This window comes from Coregonus lavaretus, assembly GCF_964263955.1.
Source record: "Coregonus lavaretus genome assembly, contig: HAP1_SCAFFOLD_461, whole genome shotgun sequence".
Classification (NCBI taxonomy): domain Eukaryota; kingdom Metazoa; phylum Chordata; class Actinopteri; order Salmoniformes; family Salmonidae; genus Coregonus; species Coregonus lavaretus.
In genome coordinates this window covers 213,437-235,163 of record NW_028157144.1, presented here as the reverse complement: position 1 = coordinate 235,163, position 21,727 = coordinate 213,437, and the positions used below count along the sequence as shown (strand labels likewise).

At 43.6% G+C, this 21,727-nt stretch overlaps 1 protein-coding gene across 3 annotated transcripts in view; it reads right to left on the bottom strand.

Moving 5' to 3' along the window:
- Positions 1 to 15,580, bottom strand: part of LOC311125782 (uncharacterized protein) — a 130,844-nt gene extending 115,264 nt beyond the window's left edge. For 2 of the 3 annotated variants that reach the window (XR_014612909.1, XM_084199815.1), the window contains exon 1: positions 15,499 to 15,580. The gene's annotated coding sequence lies outside the window, so the exon portion shown is untranslated. Of the gene's footprint in view, positions 1 to 10,048; positions 10,230 to 15,498 lie in introns of those variants that run through there. The other variant, XR_014612910.1, reaches the window with a different exon arrangement.
- Between the last annotated feature and the right edge of the window lie 6,147 nt (positions 15,581 to 21,727).

Here is a 21,727-nt window from a genome sequence, read left to right as displayed (position 1 = left end):
CAAACGCCATGCTCTACCAACTGAGCTACATCCCCTGCCGGCCATTCCCTCCCCTACCCTGGACGACGCTGGGCCAATTGTGCGCCGCCACATGGGTCTCCCGGTCGCGGCCGGCTACGACAGAGCCTGGATTCGAACCAGGATCTCTAGTGACACAGCTAGCACTGTGATGCCTTACACCACTGCGCCACTCGGGAGATAATGTTTACATATCTTGCACTACTCATCTCATATGTATATACTGTATTCTATAATATTATACTGTATCTTAGTCCATGCCGCTCTGTCATTGCTTGTCCATATATGTATATATTCTTAAATTCCATTCCTTACTAGATTTGTGTGTATTGGGTATATGTTGTGAAATTGTTAGATATTACATGTTAGATATTACTGCACTGTCGGAGCTAGAAGCACAAGCATTTCGCTACACCCGCTATAACATCTGCTGAACACGTGTATGTGACAAATAACATTTGATTTGACTTTAGCTGTACTTTAGCTACAGCTTTTAAATGTTTGTTCTAAAACAGCATTCAACATGAGGCAGACAGCTCTTACTTTTCTCCAGTGTGTCAGCAAGCTCCTTCTGGTTCATTTTCCTCAGGACGTGCAGTGTGATCTTCAGAGCCCCCTCTCTGGCACTGCTCTCCTGCTTCTCATCTTCAGCATCCACCACTTCCTTATCCTGCTTCTGACTCCCAAAGCCTTCTGGGAGTTCTGGACTAAGAATCCTCTTGAACATCTTCAGCTCGTTCTTCACAAATGTCATAATATTCTCTTCAAGCAACTGAAATAAATCAAGTAAATAAGTTAAGCAAGAGACTAAATGCTTTCTCATTAACACATTAATGAATGATTGACAGATCAACTTTACTTGAGGTAAACAAAAACAAATGTACATAACAGGACCACATACACTGAATATGGAGGCCAGGTCTGTTTGATGACTCTGGGTAGACTGACCACTGAGAATCTCTGACTCTGATCTCTCGTGTTGGTTTCTGTGGACAAAACATCAGATTACATCTCCTCATCCAGGGAGTACACACACACACACACACACACACACACACACACACACACACACACACAAACACACACACACACACACACACACACACACACACACACACACACACACACACACACACACACACTCACACTCACACTCACACACACACACACACTCACACTCACACTCACACACACACACACACTCACACACACTCACACACTCACACACACTCACACACACACACACACACACACACACACACACACACACACACACACACACACACACAGAGGGAATGTTGTGTTTGTTTGATAATATTTCAGGACTATGAAAATGGAAAAAAGGTTTAGCCTATGGATTATGAAAACAACAAAAAGAAATGGGAAAATGGGAGAGGAGAAATGACTAGAGACAGTGTTGTTTAACTCACTGACCATGACCCATGAGTTCTTCTTACCTTTGTTCAGTAGAAAAGTCTCCCTTTCTAAAGTTTAGAGGTGGTTTCATAGACCAGTCACTCTTCATGGACACACAGCTGGGTACAGGGGAGGCTGGTCTCTCCTGCTTGATTGGGCTTCAACACAACAGAGACAAACATTACGTCTCTCATCTACTCTGAGCTCAGATGGGGAAACAAGAGTTTCATTCCAAAACGCTATATATCCATTTTCAGAAATGTTCGTAAATTCGCTTTTATTGTTCAAAGAAATTCTGAAAGAGATAGGTGTGTTTTTTCACCATCTAGTCATGGCATGGGGTTGTTCAATGACAGACATGTATTTGTTTAAAATCTATCACTTGATGGTTTCATTTCAGAGAGACAAATAATCATGTTATTTTTTTGCATAATGCTACATATCTTCCTCAATCTCAGAGAAATAAGTAGTACTGCTAGGTTTTACACAGTAATAATATATCTGCCTCACTCTCAGAGAAATAAGTAGTACTACTAGGTTTAACACAGTTATAATATATATATATATATATGCCTCACTCTCAGAGAAATAAGTAGTACTGCTAGGTTTTACACAGTAAAATGTGACCGACCGGCTCGATTCGGTCTTATGTAGCAAAATTTGAAATTGTGTTTTTGACATTGGATAAAAGTACAGATTCAGCTAGAAAATGGTATATCATACACTATAGATGAGGAACAATGGGAAAGTAATTCTGCATTGAAAGATGATAAACTTGTAACCTCAATTTTGAGAAAATGGCTTTGAATGTTTTGGTTCACCTACTGGAGAGCTCTTCTTTATCTACAGTGGTGTTACTTTGGCAGATAATGTCACCCATCTAAATAAATAGTATATATATATATATATATATAGTTAACTAAATGTATGGAGTTTTTGGTTTATGTCAGTTTCATTGTTTGTAAATGCTATAAATGGTTATTATATGGTTGTAAGTGGTAAAATGAACTAGAAAGTCATATTTTGCAATTCTGAGTAATTACTACTTCAGTAAGGATATACTTTATTCAGTACTACTGCAGTTGCTAAATAATTCCAATAGATGGCAGCATAAGACCACAAATGATATTTCAGAAGGTTAGTTTCGTTTTCTCCCTGGATACACCACTACTCCCCCTAAAAGGAAAACTCCTGCACACGCTTTTTACTGTCCCTTTCCACACTGCTAACACAAGAGGAACGATTGAAAAAGCATTTAACAGATTACTGTGAAATAATATAATGATGATTCATGTTTATTATTACCTCTTTTTATACTCATGTTTTGAAATTATACTTCATTACTATAACGATTATCAATAAGCCTGAACATTAATTTAGTCACCTCTGGTTGAGAAAAACGTATTTTCCTAGTACATTCATTGTCAGATTCATCAACCAGCAGCAAGCACTCTGCCTTCTAGCACAAGCGAGGGGCATGTTGAGGTACATTTGCTAACCGCGAGGGTTGCATGATGTAATTTATTGGCCGGCTGGAAACGCACTCTTGTCTTTTCTATTCCGAGGTTGTTTACTCCGAATATTTTATAATGCATGTATACTAGGGTTGATGTTAAAGCATCTGACTAGTGATTATTTACCTGGGGTTCAACACCTGCTATAGTCACTATTTAATTGCTCTTCCAAAAGCAACACAGGCCTAATATGAGATATATTGGGACATTTAGTATTTGGTTGCATGCTATTTTATGTCAATCATATTGCTGCTTCCTGCTAACTGATGCTTTGTTGTCTTATGTTGCCATACAGTGGGGAAAAAAAGTATTTAGTCAGCCACCAATTGTGCAAGTTCTCCCACTTAAAAAGATGAGAGAGGCCTGTAATTTTCATCATAGGTACACGTCAACTATGACAGACAAATAGATTAAAAAAAATTCCAGAAAATCACATTGTAGGATTGTTAATGAATTTATTTGCAAACTATGTTGGAAAATAAGTATTTGGTCACCTACAAACAAGCAAGATTTCTGGCTCTCACAGACCTTTAACTTCTTCTTTAAGAGGCTCCTCTGTCTTCCACTCGTTACCTGTATTAATGGCACCTGTTTGAACTTGTTATCAGTATAAAAGACACCTGTCCACAACCTCAAACAGTCACACTCCAAACTCCACTATGGCCAAGACCAAAGAGCTGTCAAAGGACACCAGAAACAAAATTGTAGACCTGCACCAGGCTGGGAAGACTGAATCTGCAATACGTAAGCAGCTTGGTTTGAAGAAATCAACTGTGGGAGCAATTATTAGGAAATGGAAGACATACAAGACCACTGATAATCTCCCTCGATCTGGGGCTCCACGCAAGATCTCACCCCGTGGGGTCAAAATGATCACAAGAACGGTAAGCAAAAATCCCAGAACCACACGGGGGGACCTAGTGAATGACCTGCAGAGAGCTGGGACCAAAGTAACAAAGCCTACCATCAGTAACACACTACGGCGCCAGGGACTCAAATCCTGCAGTGCCAGACGTGTCCCCCTGCTTAAGCCAGTACATGTCCAGGCCCGTCTGAAGTTTGCTAGAGTGCATTTGGATGATCCAGAAGAGGATTGGGAGAATGTCATATGGTCAGATGAAACCAAAATAGAACTTTTTGGTAAAAACTCGACTCGTTGTGTTTGGAGGACAAAGAATGCTGAGTTGCATCCAAAGAACACCATACCTACTGTGAAGCATGGGGGTGGAAACATCATGCTTTGGGGCTGTTTTTCTGCCAAGGGACCAGGACGACTGATCCGTGTAAAGGAAAGAATGAATGGGGCCATGTTTCGTGAGATTTTGAGTGAAAACCTCCTTCCATCAGCAAGGGCATTGAAGATGAAACGTGGCTGGGTCTTTCAGCATGACAATGATCCCAAACACACCGCCCGGGCAATGAAGGAGTGGCTTCGTAAGAAGCATTTCAAGGTCCTGGAGTGGCCTAGCCAGTCTCCAGATCTCAACCCCATAGAAAATCTTTGGAGGGAGTTGAAAGTCCGTGTTGCCCAGCGACAGCCCCAAAACATCACTGCTCTAGAGGAGATCTGCATGGAGGAATGGGCCAAAATACCAGCAACAGTGTGTGAAAACCTTGTGAAGACTTACAGAAAACGTTTGACCTGTGTCATTGCCAACAAAGGGTATATAACAAAGTATTGAGAAACTTTTGTTATTGACCAAATACTTATTTTCCACCATAATTTGCTAATAAATTCATTAAAGATTCTACAATGTGATTTTCTGGATTATTTTTCCTCATTTTGTCTGTCATAGTTGACGTGTACCTATGATGAAAATTACAGGCCTCTCTCATCTTTTTAAGTGGGAGAACTTGCACAATTGGTGGCTGACTAAACACTTTTTTTCCCTACTGTATATTGGAAATATTTAGCAAATCAAAGTTATTAATTCACTTACAGACATTGGTGAGGCAGCTGAGAATAAAAACTAATGTGGCTTGTTTATCAAGCATTCTGCCTTGCAATAATACATATCATAAAATAACTAATAACAAACAAAAAAACAGTAAACGCTAAGACAGGTTTTGATTAACAAAATTGTTAATGGCCAGCAGCCATTTAGAAACAACAAATCGTCAAAGAATTTTTTTTATTTCTTAATTAAAAAATGTATTCTGGCTGTTTAAATTGACCACATCTTGAAAAAGAGGATAGGACATACGTTTTGTTTAGGTTGTACACATTTTTCTGAAAACAAATATGGTTAAACATGACCAGAAAATGTTTAACGTTTGATGGATATCCGCCCACCATCGCTAGCACTATTTGTGACCAGAACGTGTGCTCAGGGGAACTGAGCTGCAGGTAGCTTAGTGGTTAAGAGCATAGTGCCAGTAACCGAAAGGTCGCTGGTTCTAATCCCTGAGCTGACTAGTTGAAAAATCTGTCAATGTGCCCTTGAGCAAGGCACTTAACCCTAATTGCTCCTGTAAATTGCTCTGGATAAGAAGGTCTGCAAAATGACTAAAATGTAACAGTCAGCGCACTCACCAAGTAGCCGTAAACCTACAGGGTTAACGCTCACCAAGTAGCCGTAACCTTGTTAATAATAAGTTACCTGAGGTAAACCTACAGGGTTAACGCTCACCAAGTAGCCGTAACCTTGTTAATAATAAGTTACCTGAGGTAAACCTACAGGGTTAACGCTCACCAAGTAGCTGTAACCTTGTTAATAATAAGTTACCTGAGGTAAACCTACAGGGTTAACGCTCACCAAGTAGCCATAACCTTGTTAATAATAAGTTACCTGAGGTAAACCTACAGGGTTAACGCTCACCAAGTAGCCGTAACCTTTTTAATAATCAGTTACCTGAGGTAAACCTACAGGGTTAACGCTCACCAAGTAGCCGTAACCTTGTTAATAATAAGTTACCTGAGGTAAACCTACAGGGTTAAAGCAGGCAGGTCTTATTGATAACAATAGTGAAGCTGGCATTGTGACGCAGAACAATGGACTGGGAATAGAACGTTCTGAAGGCGAGTCGGTGCCACGGAGCTCAATAGAACTAATAGGAGCTGGTAGGGTGAAAAATACCCAAACATAAGGCTTGTTTTTTCGCAATTACTTCATAACCAGGGACAGAAGGTAATATTATGAAACTGGGCTCCATGGCGGATGCAATGAACTAATTTTATCAGAAATAAACGTTGTAAAAAATGTCACTTGAGGCGCCCCGAAAATAATATTCAAAAGTTCAGTCCTTTGACACAGAGGGGTTAAACACTAAAGTTACCGTCCATCTAGTGAAGAGTGGAGAACCGGACAGAGGGATGGTAGGAAGCCAGCATCCGTCAATGAGAGAGGGAGAAGCCCTCCACGGTATTTAACAGGTGGAAGAAACAACCAGGGAGCTCCATCGGTCCACAAGAAATGCAGGCAGCCGGTGATGATGTAGTGGTAGCTAGGATAACTAGGATGCTGCTGGTAGAGTAGCTAGCTTAGCTAGCTGTACCGACTAGCTTGGCTAGCTAGCAGGTTGTTCGTCTGTCCCTCGAGGATGATGACGAATCCGGTGAACCACACAATTAACCAAGAATAGCGAGTGAAAAGGATCTGGCTACACTCATACTGTCACTGACCATTACGCAAAAAAGCTAATTGAACAATAAACTTCGGTGTCTCAACACTGTAACTAACTCCGTCGTTGTTCCCCAACATCACCTCAGCCCACTCTGCGCGTAACTGGACAATATGCTTGGCGCCAAACCGTACGTGGACGCGGACAGTTCTGTACGGGGACGCGGACAGTTCCAGAACGCGGACATGAGCAGAGCTACACAATAAACTAAACCCAGTCTTTACAGTCGGGTACATTAGTAATATTCTTTTTTTATTATGTCAAACAAAAATTATTCGTTTTTTAAAACAATATTTTGAGATCTGGGCACGTATCCAAAAAGTGTCTCAGAGTAGAAAATTGGTCCTCTCTCTCCCCAGACAGACTCATTTAAGACCACTAACCCCTAAACAGAGATACAGCATGTTGGTTGTGGTTAACACAGTGACAACTAATTATTGAATGTACATCTGCCGCACTCTCAGAGAAATAAGTAGTACTGCTAGGTTTTACACAGTCAAATGTAACAAATAACTACATTTTTTATAAAGAACTGTACACATAATACATTTGTAACATCAATATAAAAAATTGTTTATAAAAATAAATCCAGTAATATGAGATCTGTATGTAAAACATTTACCTTTGAATTTAGCAGATGTTTTTGTCCGGGGCCTGGTATCCCAAAAGCATCTTAAGGCTAAGTTCATCATTAGAACCTTCGTAGGAGCATTGTAAAATCTCTGAGCTGTTTCCCAAAACCATCATTTTTAACGTTGCACTTGAAAACACTCATATTCTAACACCTGCCTCAGACCACTTGTAGAACAGCTGAGTGCGTCGATAGATGCTTTTTTGCCCTCCCGCGTCACTTTATACACAGAAGATCTCCGCTAAACATAGAATCACATGGTTTATCCGTCTCTTTGTGACCGCAGATAAATTCAGAACAAAGTTGACAACAAATACAAAGTTGCAAATGTCTTTGCAATTGATGCAAACAAGGGACGTATAAAATGATGCTTAGTTCAAATTGATTAGTTCAAATTGACAGATTAATTTATTTAACTAATTTTGAGGTAGGAAGTGCTTCTGTTACCAAGTAACCTGCTGGAATAGGCTACTGAGGATGGGGTCGTAATTTCAATCACTGAATCAAATATTAATAATATGGATATGAACTGATTAGGACAATGGTTGTCAACAACAGCCAGGTAATTTCTTTTTTACCTGTTGCCTAATCTCTCTCTCTCTCTCTTACCTGTTGCCTTCTCTCTCTCTCTCTCTCTCTCTCCTTCTCTCTCTCTCTCTCTCTCTCCTTCTCTCTCTCTCTCCTTCTCTCTCTCTCTCTCTCTCTCTCTCTTACCTGTTGCCTTTTTCTCTCTCTCTCTCTCACACACACACACACACACACACACACACACACACACACACACACACACACACACACACACACACACACACACACACACACACACACACACACACCTGCTGTCTCAACCTCTGAATGCTCGACTATGAAAAGCCAACTGACATTTACTCCGGAGATGCTGACCTGTTGCACCCTCTATAACCACAGTGATTATTATTTGACCCTGCTGGTCGTCTATGAACATTTGAATATTTTGAAGAACGATCTGGCCTTAATGGCCATGTACTGTTATAATCTCCTCCCAGCACAGCCAGAAGAGGACTGGCCACCCCTCAGAGCCTGGTTCCTCTCTAGGTTTCTTCCTAGGTTCCTGCCTTTCTAGGGAGTTTTTCCTAGCCACAGTGCTTCAACATCCGAACATGCGCTGTTCGGCACGAGATGACCGTTAGAGCCAATGACCTTCAAATCAAATTGTATTTCTCACATGCGCTGAATACAACAGCTGTACACTTTACCATGAAATGCTTACTATCGAGCCCTTTCCCAACAATGCAGTTAAAAACAAAGAAAAAGTAAATAGTAACACAATGAAATAACACTAATGAGGCTATAAGGAGTACCAGTACTGAGTCAATGTCCAGGGGTACCAGGTAGTTGAGGTAATAACTAAACTATATACAAGGAGTACCAGTACTGAGTCAATGTGCAGGGGTACCAGGTAGTTGAGGTAATAACTAGACTATATACAAGGAGTACCAGTACTGAGTCAATGTGCAGGGGTACCAGGTAGTTGATGTAATAACTAGACTATATACAAGGAGTACCAGTACTGAGTCAATGTCCAGGGGTACCAGGTAGTTGAGGTAATAACTAAACTATATACAAGGAGTACCAGTACTGAGTCAATGTGCAGGGGTACCAGGTAGTTGAGGTAATAACTAGACTATATACAAGGAGTACCAGTACTGAGTCAATGTGCAGGGGTACCAGGTAGTTGAGGTAATAACTAGACTATATACAAGGAGTACCAGTACTGAGGCAATGTGCAGGGGTACCAGGTAGTTGAGGTAATATGTACATGTAGGTAGGGGTAAAAGTGACTAGGCAATCAGGATAGAGATTACATCTCCTCATCCAGGGAGTGCACACACACACACACACACACACACACACACACACACACACACACACACACACACACACACACACACACACACACACACACACACACACACACACACACACACACAGGGAGGGAATGTTATGTTAGTTTAATATTGTTTCAGGACTATGAAAATGGAAAAAAGGATTAGCCTATGGATTATGAAAACAACAAAAATAAATGGTAAAATGGGAGAGGAGAAATGAATAGACACAGTGTTGTTTAACTCACTGGCCATGACCCATGAGTTCTTCTTACCTTTGTTCACTAGAAAAGTCTCCCTCTCTGAAGTTTATAGGTTTACCCATAGACTGGTCACTCTTCATGGACACACAGCTGGGTACAGGGGAGGCTGTTCTCTCCTGCTTGATTGGACTTCAACACAACAGAGACAAACATTACATCTCTCATCTACTCTGAGCTCAGATGGGGAAACAAGAGTTTCATTCCAAAACGCTATGTATATCCATTTTCAGAAATGTTGGTCAATTAGCTTTTATTGTTTAAAGAAATTATTAAACCACTACAAGGCTTTATAAAGGTGTCTAAAGTGGGTAATTTCCACTTTAAAATGTCAGACTTGATTTTCCCTCATTAAAAATGTATGAACCCCTACAGAAAATATCCCTTAATTATAATCCACATAAAAATGCACATTTGCTATTGCTGCAGGATTATGTTCCTGCTGTGAGAAACTGGGTCAAATTAAGATATGGCATCTGTAAATGCATTCATCTTAAGGTAGCTAGGTGAGACGACCACGTATCACAGTCAAATATACAGGATACGAACATTACATTCCAGCAAAACAATGGTTTTGAATCACATCTCAAATCTACAATAGTTACATTGAAGGTACCCATTAGTAATCATTTCTCATGAAAAAACACAAATGTGATTTTCTTTCTCCTATATAGCACTTTGGAATATAAATTCTTAAACAATATTTTCAGCTCACCTCTTAGCTTTGGTGTCATGTCCCCCAAAGCGACTCCTTTTAGAGGCAGGGGCCCCCTCCTCTCTCTCCCCAGAGAGACTCCTTTTAGATGCAGGGCCCCCCTCCTCTCTCTCCCCAGAGAGACTCATTTTAGAGGCAGGGACCCCCTCCTCTCTCTCCCCAGAGAGACTCATTTTAGACCACTGACCCCTAAACAGAGATGCAGCATGTTGGTTGTGGTGAACACAGTGACAACTAATTATTGAATGTACATTATTCTCTTTTACTCATGATCTCTTAGAAATAAAACAGTTTACTAACAGACACATCCAAACAGTTAGGTGATTTAAAGCAATTACTTTTTCTAGCCCAATGACTACTCCACCAGGCCTGAAAACTAGGCCAAAACATAGACCCTGATAGGCCTACATCTTATTTCAGATAGCCTCCAGTAGTCTGGGCAAGATGTAGGCAAGATGTAAGCTGAATGATTTAGCAGCTTGCTTAGTTCAAGTAGACAGACTAATTTATTTGACATGAACAGCAAGGCGATTTTGAGGTAGGAAGTGCTTCTGTTGCCCAGTAGCCTGCTGGAATAGGCTACTGAGGATGGGGTCGTAATTTCAATCAATGAATCAAATTTTAATAATATGGATATGAACTGAATAGGTCCATGCTTGTCAACAACAGCCAGGTTATTATTATACCTGTAGCCTAATCTGGCTGACTGTTACCTTCAATCTAATGCATTCTAACATCTGATCAGCAATTGCAATAGAACTGTGACCATGGTGACACTTGATAACTTCCAATTGAATTAACTAAACACGGCCATTAATAATTACATAATAACACAAGGCTACAACAACAATAAACTGAAGTTAAAGGCTATTTATTACATCTGTTTGCCAGCTCCAGGTTGGCTACACAAGTGGCACAAAATGATTTGCATCGACTCCAGTCATTTCAACATATTTATAGTATAAAACTGTAGACTACAGTAGCCTACATAGACATACAGTGAGGGAAAAAAGTATTTGATCCCCTGCTGATTTTGTACGTTTGCCCACTGACAAAGACATGATCAGTCTATAATTTTAATAGGAGGTTTATTTGAACAGTGAGAGACAGAATAACAACAAAATAATCCAGAAAAACGCATGTCAAAAATTTTATGAATTGATTTGCATTTTAATGAGGGAAATAAGTATTTGACCCCTCTGCAAAACATGACTTAGTACTTGGTAGGCAAAACCCTTGTTGGCAATCACAGAGGTCAGACGTTTCTTGTAGTTGGCCACCAGGTTTGCTCACATCTCAGGAGGGATTTTGTCCCACTCCTCTTTGCAGATCTTCTCCAAGTCATTAAGGTTTCGAGGCTGACATTTGGCAACTCGAACCTTCAGCTCCCTCCACTGATTTTCTATGGGATTAAGGTCTGGAGACTGGCTAGGCCACTCCAGGACCTTAATGTGCTTCTTCTTGAGCCACTCATTTGTTGCCTTGGCCGTGAGTTTTGGGTCATTGTCATGCTGGAATACCCATCCACGACCCATTTTCAATGCCCTGGCTGAGGGAAGGAGGTTCTCACCCAAGATTTGATGGTACATGGCCCCGTCCATCGTCCCTTTGATGTGGTGAAGTTGTCCTGTCCCCTTAGCAGAAAAACACCCCCAAAAGCATAATGTTTCCACCTCCATGTTTGATGGTGGGGATGGTGTTCTTACGGTCATAGGCAACATTCCTCCTCCTCCAAACACGGCGTATTGAGTTGATGCCAAAGAGCTCGATTTTGGTCTCATCTGACCACAACACTTTCACCCAGTTCTCCTCTGAATCATTCATATGTTCATTGGCAAACTTCAGACTGGCCTGTATATGTGCTTTCTTGGGCAGGGGGACCTTGCGGGCGCTGCAGGATTTCAGTCCTTCACGGCGTAGTGTGTTACCAATTGTTTTCTTGGTGACTATGGTCCCAGCTGCTTTGAGATCATTGACAAGATCCTCCCGTGTAGTTATGGGCTGATTCCTCACCGCATTGCAACTCCACAAGGTGAGATCTTGCATGGAGCCCCAGGCCGAGGGAGATTTACAGTTATTTTGTGTTTCTTCCATTTGCGAATAATCGCACCAACTGTTGTCACCTTCTTACCAAGCTGCTTGGCGATGGTCTTGTAGCCCATTCCTGCCTTGTGTAGGTCTACAATCTTGTCCCTGACATCCTTGGAGAGCTCTTTGGTCTTGGCCATGGTGGAGAGTTTGGAATCTGATTGATTGATTGCTTCTGTGGACAGGTGTCTTTTATACAGGTAACAAGCTGAGATTAGGAGCACTCCCTTTAAGAGTGTGCTCCTAATCTCAGCTCGTTACCTGTATAAAAGACACCTGGGAGCCAGAAATCTTTCTAATTGAGAGGGGGTCAAATACTTATTTCCCTCATTAAAATGCAAATCAATTTATAAAATTTTTGACATGCGTTTTTTCTGGATTTTTTTGTTGTTATTCTGTCTCTCACTGTTCAAGTAAACCTACCATTAAAATTAAAGACTGATCATTTCTTTGTCAGTGGGCAAACGTACAAAATCAGCAGGGGATCAAATACTTTTTTCCATCACTGTACAAATTAATAGGCTATTTAATGGCCAACAGATCTATCATTCTCCACATTTAATGTCAATTTCATTGTGGAGTTTTTCTCATCACGGAAGCACATGTTGGAGTTCCATAACTTCCATTTTCAAAATGTCAAATATCCACTCGCGAAACCCAAGAACTGAGTGTAAAAACCTTCGCATGATATGGTTTTCCATAAGCATAGTCGACATTAACCCATTTGAAAATGCATCAAATTCCCTTTCAGGATCCATATTTTGGTATTTTTAAGGTAAATGATGAAGACTGCTGTCTGTTGAAACTTCGGTTATCAGGTTATTACATTATTTCATCTGAGCTCATAGAGTGAGACTCTCCTTTTCTTTTACAAGTGTTCTCCTCTGCTAGCCAGCACCTCTCCTAAACAGGTGTTCTACTCTGTTAGCCAGCACCTCTCCTAAACAGGTGTTCTACTCTGCTACCCAGCACCTCTCCTAAACAGGTGTTCTCCTCTGCTAGCCAGCACCTCTCCTAAACAGGTGTTCTACTCTGTTAGCCAGCACCTCTCCTAAACAGGTGTTCTCCTCTGCTACCCAGCACCTCTCCTAAACAGGTGTTCTCCTCTGCTACCCAGCACCTCTCCTAAACAGGTGTTCTACTCTGTTAGCCAGCACCTCTCCTAAACAGGTGTTCTACTCAGTTACCCAGCACCTCTCCTAAACAGGTGTTCTCCTCTGTTAGCCAGCACCTCTCCTAAACAGGTGTTCTCCTCTGTTACCCAGCACCTCTCCTAAACAGGTGTTCTACTCTGTTACCCAGCACCTCTCCTAAACAGGTGTTCTACTCTGTTACCCAGCACCTCTCCTAAACAGGTGTTCTACTCTGTTAGCCAGCACCTCTCCTAAACAGGTGTTCTACTCTGTTAGCCAGCACCTCTCCTAAACAGGTGTTCTCCTCTGTTAGCCAGCACCTCTCCTAAACAGGTGTTCTCCTCTGTTACCCAGCACCTCTCCTAAACAGGTGTTCTACTCTGTTACCCAGCACCTCTCCTAAACAGGTGTTCTACTCTGTTACCCAGCACCTCTCCTAAACAGGTGTTCTCCTCTGTTACCCAGCACCTCTCCTAAACAGGTGTTCTACTCTGTTACCCAGCACCTCTCCTAAACAGGTGTTCTACTCTGTTACCCAGCACCTCTCCTAAACAGGTGTTCTACTCTGTTACCCAGCACCTCTCCTAAACAGGTGTTCTACTCTGTTACCCAGCACCTCTCCTAAACAGGTGTTCTACTCTGTTACCCAGCACCTCTCCTAAACAGGTGTTCTCCTCTGTTAGCCAACATCCTCTCCTAAACAGGTGTTCTACTCTGTTAGCCAGCACCTCTCCTAAACAGGTGTTCTACTCTGTTAGCCAGCACCTCTCCTAAACAGGTGTTCTACTCTGTTAGCCAGCACCTCTCCTAAACAGGTGTTCTACTCTGTTACCCAGCACCTCTCCTAAACAGGTGTTCTACTCTGTTAGCCAGCACCTCTCCTAAACAGGTGTTCTCCTCTGCTACCCAGCACCTCTCCTAAACAGGTGTTCTACTCCGCTAGCCAGCACCTCTCCTAAACAGGTATTCTCCTCTGTTACCCAGCACCTCTCCTAAACAGGTGTTCTCCTCTGCTACCCAGCACCTCTCCTAAACAGGTGTTCTACTCTGTTAGCCAGCACCTCTCCTAAACAGGTGTTCTACTCTGCTACCCAGCACCTCTCCTAAACAGGTGTTCTCCTCTGTTACCCAGCACCTCTCCTAAACAGGTGTTCTACTCTGTTACCCAGCACCTCTCCTAAACAGGTGTTCTCCTCTGCTACCCAGCACCTCTCCTAAACAGGTGTTCTACTCTGCTACCCAGCACCTCTCCTAAACAGGTGTTCTACTCTGCTACCCAGCACCTCTCCTAAACAGGTGTTCTCCTCTGTTACCCAGCACCTCTCCTAAACAGGTCTTCTATTCTCTTACCCAGCACCTCTCCTAAACAGGTGTGTGTTTCTTTCCCCTCCAGTTTAAGGTAAAGGACACCTGACTTTATATTTAAAGCCTTTTGGAATCCACATTTTCCACTAAATAAGAAGTGATATTTCCTGGGGCCAGAAAAGGCTCTGCATGGTAGGAATGGCCCAGCAGCACTCCAACACTAGTTTGGTGAATTCCAAATGTTCCTTTTATTCTAGATTATTAACCTGAAATACTCACTTTACTTTCAAACTGCATTGCAGTTTAGAGATTAAACTATGAGCTGCTCTGTCATCTCAAAATGGCCCCTGTACAGATACTTTGTTATTTTCAGTTTCAACTGCAGTCATGGCCTCACCCATTTATATACCAATAGTAACCAGAGGGTGGCGCTAACAGTCAGTTGCATGCGATTGCAGTAACTCCTGACATTGTGCTAAATCTTGATTAACATTTTTTTAGTGCTTCTTCAAGACATCTCTTACATTATTTAGCTAAACTTATAATATACTCCAAACCAGGTTTAGTTGTGTTTTTTTCTCTCCGAAATATGATTTACTGTAAGCCTATAATAATTGTTAACAGTCCTCAAATAAACTGTCTTAAAATATTTGATGATTAGTTGAATCAGGTGTGTATATGCTGGCCAAGAACAAAAGGATTGAGAAACCCTGAGATAAACATCAAACCATATCATTGAAAAGCTCCTGCACCATCTTTACCAGACGTTTTGCTGATAACATGTAGGCCTACTGATTAGTTTCCATTTTGAAAACTGCTGTCTGTCAGCAACTAAGCTCAAGTAGCAGTTCTACTAACTAGTACTATCTCATTCCAGGTATTCATTCTCTTACTCTGTCCATTAGAATAGATTATTGTTCAGAAATACTTACTTTATTTTTCAGTTCTCTCCATATAGTGTTTTCTGCGCGGTCGTCTCAAAATGGATCCTGTACAAAAGAAACATTTACTTTCTGTTTCAGCTCAGCCGTCTCCCCACCCTGATAATAAAGTGTTTTATTGGTATCTTCCACTAGAGGGCAGTAAACCACTGCTGTAACTAGACTTTCCAACACCATGTGTTTTATTGGTATCTTCCACTAGATGGCAGTAACCACCTGCTGTAACTAGACTTTACAACACCATGTGTTTGGTTTCCTGGTCCTGCTGACTGTTGATCTAGGATCAGGTCCCCCCTGTCCATTTAATCTGTTTCATTATGATCTAAAAGGCTAAACTGATCCCAGATCAGTACTCCTACTCTTTATGAATACTGTCACAGGTGACTCCTCAAGATGAGGCTCATAATTTAAAAGTTATATACTTTTTTATCTTTACAGAAATTGTCTTTATTTAAACCAATGCAGTTTGAGTTAGTAGCGATGAATTTTCAACTGTCCGCTGCTGGTAACCTATGTGATTGGATGTTATAGACCCCCATCTGAACAGTTTCTTTCCCCATGCTGTGGCCCTCACCAACTGGCCATCTGGTCCATAGAGACTAAAGGACTATACACTCTATGCTGCTCACCACATCAAGCCATCTCTGAACTGTACACTACCATCTGGTCCATAGAGACTAAAGGACTATACACTCTATGCTGCTCACCACATCAAGCCATCTCTGAACTGTACACTACCATCTGGCCCATAGAGACTAAAGGACTATACACTCTATGCTGCTCACCACATCAAGCCATCTCTGAACTGTACACTACCATCTGGTCCATAGAGACTAAAGGACTATATACTCTATGCTGCACACCACATCAAGCCATCTCTGAACTGTACACTACCATCTGGCCCATAGAGACTAAAGGACTATACACTCTATGCTGCTCACCACATCAAGCCATCTCTGAACTGTACACTACCATCTGGCCCATAGAGACTAAAGGACTATACACTCTATGATGCTCACCACATCAAGCCATCTCTGAACTGTACACTACCATCTGGCCCATAGAGACTAAAGGACTATACACTCTATGCAGCACACCACATCAAGCCATCTCTGAACTGTACACTACCATCTGGTCCATAGAGACTAAAGGACTATACACTCTATGCTGCACACCACATCAAGTGTGTTAATGGATGCTAGCTTGCAGGTTGGCTACGGCGTCATAGCTAGGCTTCGTGGGTTGTTGTGGGTAGTTACTGTGTCTTGGCAGTGTCCTCGGCCGTGCCAGCTGTAGCACGAAGCTAGCTAGCTAGCCGTTCTTCAAACAGAGTCGACACAGTGGCCATTGCTAGCTACCCAACATGACCAGCTGGCTGTACTGTAGTAGCTAACCACAATTTACTTGTCCTAGCTAGCCAACGTCTAATCATTGCTGCGTCATGAAAGGAACTTGACACAGACACGAATGATCTGTTTAGTGTGTTATCACAATATTGGTGGTTTGTTGTGACCAAGTGTTGGCGCTAAACGGTGTGTTATTGTTATTGGATGCTAGCTTGCTAGTTAGCTATGGAGTCATAGTTGGCTAGCTGAACAAAGTGGGTTGAGTCTATTCCTTTAAACATTGAACCGCTGTGGTTCACAACAATTCTGATTTCCAAAGGCGGAAGTTGGGAGAGTTTTTTTCTTTGGGTGGTTCAGTGAAACAATTTTAGTTTCCGAGGTAGAAGTTTTGGTGAGGGAGGCCCTGCTCTCTCCGCTCCCAGATGCTTAGCCCATTTCATTCCGATCTCCTCTGCATTATTGTAGCCATTTGCTACAGCCTGTCAACTATGCCTCTGCCTATCCCTGTTCTCTCCTCTCTGCACAGGCTACACAAACGCCCCACACCGCGTGGCTGCTGCCTCTCTAACCTGGTGGTCCCTGCACGCACCCCACACCTGGAGTTCCAGGTCTCAGGCAGCCTCTGGAACTGCCGTTCTGCTGCCAACAAAGCTGACTTCATCCCAGCCTATGCTAATCTCCAGTCCCTCGACTTCCTGGCGCTGACGGAAACATGGATTACCACTGAAAACACTGCTACTCCTACTGCTCTCTCCTCGTCTGACCATGTGTTCTCGCATACCCCGAGAGCATCTGGTCAGAGGGGTGGTGGCACAGGAATCCTCATCTCTCCCAAGTGGACATTCTCAATTTTTCCCCTAACCCATCTGTCTATCTCCTCATTTGAATTCCATGCTGTCACAGTCACTAGCCCATTTAAGCTTAATATCCTTGTCATCTATCGCCCTCCAGGTTCCCTTGGAGAGTTCATCAATGAGCTTGACGCCTTGATAAGTTCCTTTCTTGAGGATGGCTCACCCCTCACAGTTTTGGGGGATTTCAACCTCCCTATGTCCACATTTGACTCATTTCTCTCTGCCTCCTTCTTTCCACTCCTCTCCTCTTTTGACCTCACCCTCTCACCGTCCCCCCCTACTCACAAGGCAGGCAATACGCTTGACCTCATCTTTACTAGATGCTGCTCTTCTACTAATCTCACTGCAACTCCCCTCCATGTCTCCAACCACTACTTTGTTTCCTTTTCTCTCTCGCTCTCCTCCCACACTACTCACTCTGCCCCTACACAGATGTTAATGCGCCGCCGCAACCTTCGCTCTCTCTCTCCCACTACTCTCTCCTCTTCCATCCTATGATCTCTTCCCTCTGCTCAATCCTTATCCCTCCAATCTCCTGATTCTGCCTCCTCAACCCTCCTCTCCTCCCTTTCTGCATCCTTTGACTCTCTGTGTCCCCTATCCTCCCGGCCGGCTCGGTCCTCCCCTCCAGCTCCGTGGCTTGATGACTCATTGCGAGCTCACAGAACAGAGCTCCGGGCAGCGGAGCGGAAATGGAAGAAAACTAAACTCCCTGCCGACCTGGCATCTTTTCACTCCCTCCTCTCTACATTTTCTTCATCTGTTTCTGCTGCTAAGGCCACTTTCTACCACTCTAAATTCCAAGCATCTGCCTCTAACCCTAGGAAGCTATTTGCCACATTTTCCTCACTGCTAAATCCTCCCCCCCCCCCCCCTCCTCTCTCTCTGTGGATGACTTCGTCAACCACTTTGAAAAGAAGGTTGACGACATCCGATCCTCGTTTGTTAAGTCTAATGACACTGCTGGTCCTGCTCACACTGCCCTACCCTATGCTTTGACTTCTTTCTCCCCTCTCTCTCCAGATAAAATCCTGCGACTTGTGACTGCAGGCCGCCCAGCAACCTGCCCGCTTGACCCCATCCCCTCCTCTCTTCTCCAGACCATCTCCGGTGACCTTCTCCCCTACCTCACCTCGCTGATCAACTCATCCTTGACCGCTGGCCATGTCCCTTCCGTCTTCAAGAGCGCGAGAGTTGCTCCCCTTCTCAAAAAACCAACACTCGATCCCACTGATGTCAACAACTACTGACCAGTATCCCTTCTTTCTTTGCTTTCCAAAACTATTGAGCGTGCCGTCTTTAGCCAACTCTCTTGCTATCTCTCTCAGAATGACCTTCTTGATCCAAACCAGTCAGGTTTCAGGACTGGTCATTCAACTGAGACTGCTCTTCTCTGTGTCACGGAGGCTCTCCGCACTGCTAAAGCTAACTCTCTCTCCTCTGCTCTTGTCCTTCTAGACCTGTCTGCTGCCTTTGATACTGTGAACCATCAGATCCTCCTCTCCACCCTCTCCGAGCTGGGCATCTCCGGCGCGGCTCACTCCTGGATTGCGTCCTACCTGACCGGTCGCTCCTACCAAGTGGCGTGGCGAGAAGCTGTCTCCGCACCACGTGCTCTCACCACTGGTGTCCCCCAGGGCTCAGTTCTAGGCCCTCTCCTTTTCTCCCTATACACCAAGTCACTTGGCTCTGTCATATCCTCACATGGCCTCTCCTATCATTGCTACGCTGACGATACACAACTAATCTTCTCCTTTCCCCCTTCTGATAACCAGGTGGCGAATCGCATCTCTGCATGTCTGGCAGACATATCAGTATGGATGACGGATCACCACCTAAAGCTGAACCCTGGCAAGACGGAGCTGCTCTTCCTCCCGGGGAAGGACTGCCCGTTCCATGATCTCGCCATCACGGTTGACAACTCCGTTGTGTCCTCCTCCCAGAGTGCGAAGAGCCTTGGCGTGACCCTGGACAACACCCTGTCGTTCTCCGCTAACATCAAGGCGGTGACCCGCTCCTGCAGGTTCATGCTCTACAACATTCGGAGAGTACGACCCTGCCTTACACAGGAAGCGGCACAGGTCCTAATCCAGGCACTTGTCATCTTCCGTCTGGACTACTGCAACTCGCTGTTGGCTGGCCTCCCTGCCTGTGCCATTAAACCCCTACAACTCATCCAGAATGCCGCAGCCCGTCTGTTGTTCAACCTTCCCAAGTTTTCTCACGTCACCCCCCTCCTCCACACACTCCACTGGCTTCCAGTTGAAGCTCGCATCCGCTACAAGACCATGGTGCTTGCCTAAGGAGCAGTGAGGGGAACGGCACCTCTGTACCTTCGGGCTTTGATCAGTCCCTACACCCAAACGAGGGCATTGCGTTCATCCACCTCTGGCCTGCTGGCTCCCCTTCCTCTGTGGAAGCATAGTTCCCGCTCAGCCCAGTCAAAACTGTTCGCTGCTCTGGCACCCCAATGGTGGAACAAGCTCCCTCACGACGCCAGGACAGCGGAGTCACTCACCACCTTCCGGAGACATTTGAAACCCCACCTCTTTAAGGAATACCTGGGATAGGATAAAGTAATCCTTCTAGCCCCCCCCAAAAAAAAATTGTAAAGTGGTTATCCCACTGCCTATAGGGTGAATGCACCAATTTGTGAGTCGCTCTGGTTAAGAGCGTCTGCTAAATGACGTAAATGTGCCCTTGAGCAAGGCACTTAACCCTAATTGATCCTGTAAGTCGCTCTGGATAAGAGCGTCTGCTAAATGACTAAAATGTAAATGTAAAATGTGATGAGGAGCCAGCGCAGGTTTGTCTGGGGAAATACCCAACCTGGCTGTACTGTGGGAGAAAACTGACATTTTGAGGCACGTGGTTCAAAGGCAGAGAGTGACTGCTGCAAGGCAGATGCAGTTTGATGAGTTATGGGAGAGATACAAGCACTCGGACACCCCTGCTCCAAGCAAACGGCAAAGAGTAGTGAGTAGTTATCTGAAAGAATATGTGGTCGAAACAAAACAATGGGCCAGCTAGAAGAGGACAATGAGAGGGAGTGTAACAGACAGTTTTTCAGCACTCTGGATGCTGTACTGGGAGAAATGTCAGCAAGATTTAACCAACGAAACAGCCAACTTGTTGAGGCCCTGTGTGCCTTGCACCCAGAGAATGACACCTTTATGGATGTGGAAAAAGTGGAACCACTGCTGGACTAAATCTCAGGAGATTTTGTGGAAACTGAGTTTACTGTCGCACGCCAGTTTCTACAGACTGAAATCGCCCGATCTGGAGAAGACAAATGAACAACGCAGAGCATTTTGGAGAGATTCTCCGGGCCTCTAACAGCAATGTCTACTGTGATGATGGCATTGAAGCTGGGATTAACATTTGGAGCATCCAAGGGCAACTTGCCAGAACTCCTTTTCAACATAGAAAAACGTATTCAGTGAGCACAGACGGAGCATGTTGCACAGGAGGAAAGAGCAGCTGATTCAATTGGCATTTGAGAGGGATCTTACAAGCAAATTTGGTGGGGAGTGGAAGGAGAGACTGCTGAGGAGGTTCAGCACAGCATCAAGGAGGCTGCAACTCTTTTGAATCTGGGTGAGAACAGGCAGCCTGGCTGGGCTTGTAGTATTTAGTTATTTGCTAGCTTTTGGAAATGCGTGGCAAACGTCAGAAATAGGCGTAGACATGATTTTCTTTATTGGCGTTGATGCCAAGTCTACTGTTTGATTTCTGTGATGTGATTGGAAATGTTTGGTTTATAATATCATGGGATTGTTTTTAATGTTGTTTTATAATGTAGAAGAGGTGCTTTGCATTACATTGATGAAGGTGGGCAGACCTTGACCAATGGTTGAGTAACGATGTAGCTATAGTGTTGCCATTAACAACTTGTTGCTATGGAATACTAATGTCTCTGTTATCATTCGCAGCGTAGGACGGCACTCTGGTGGGAAGACAGCTTGGTAGCTGCGTCCAAGCTGCATTGGACCGATAAGTCCTGGTAGTGCATTGTACATT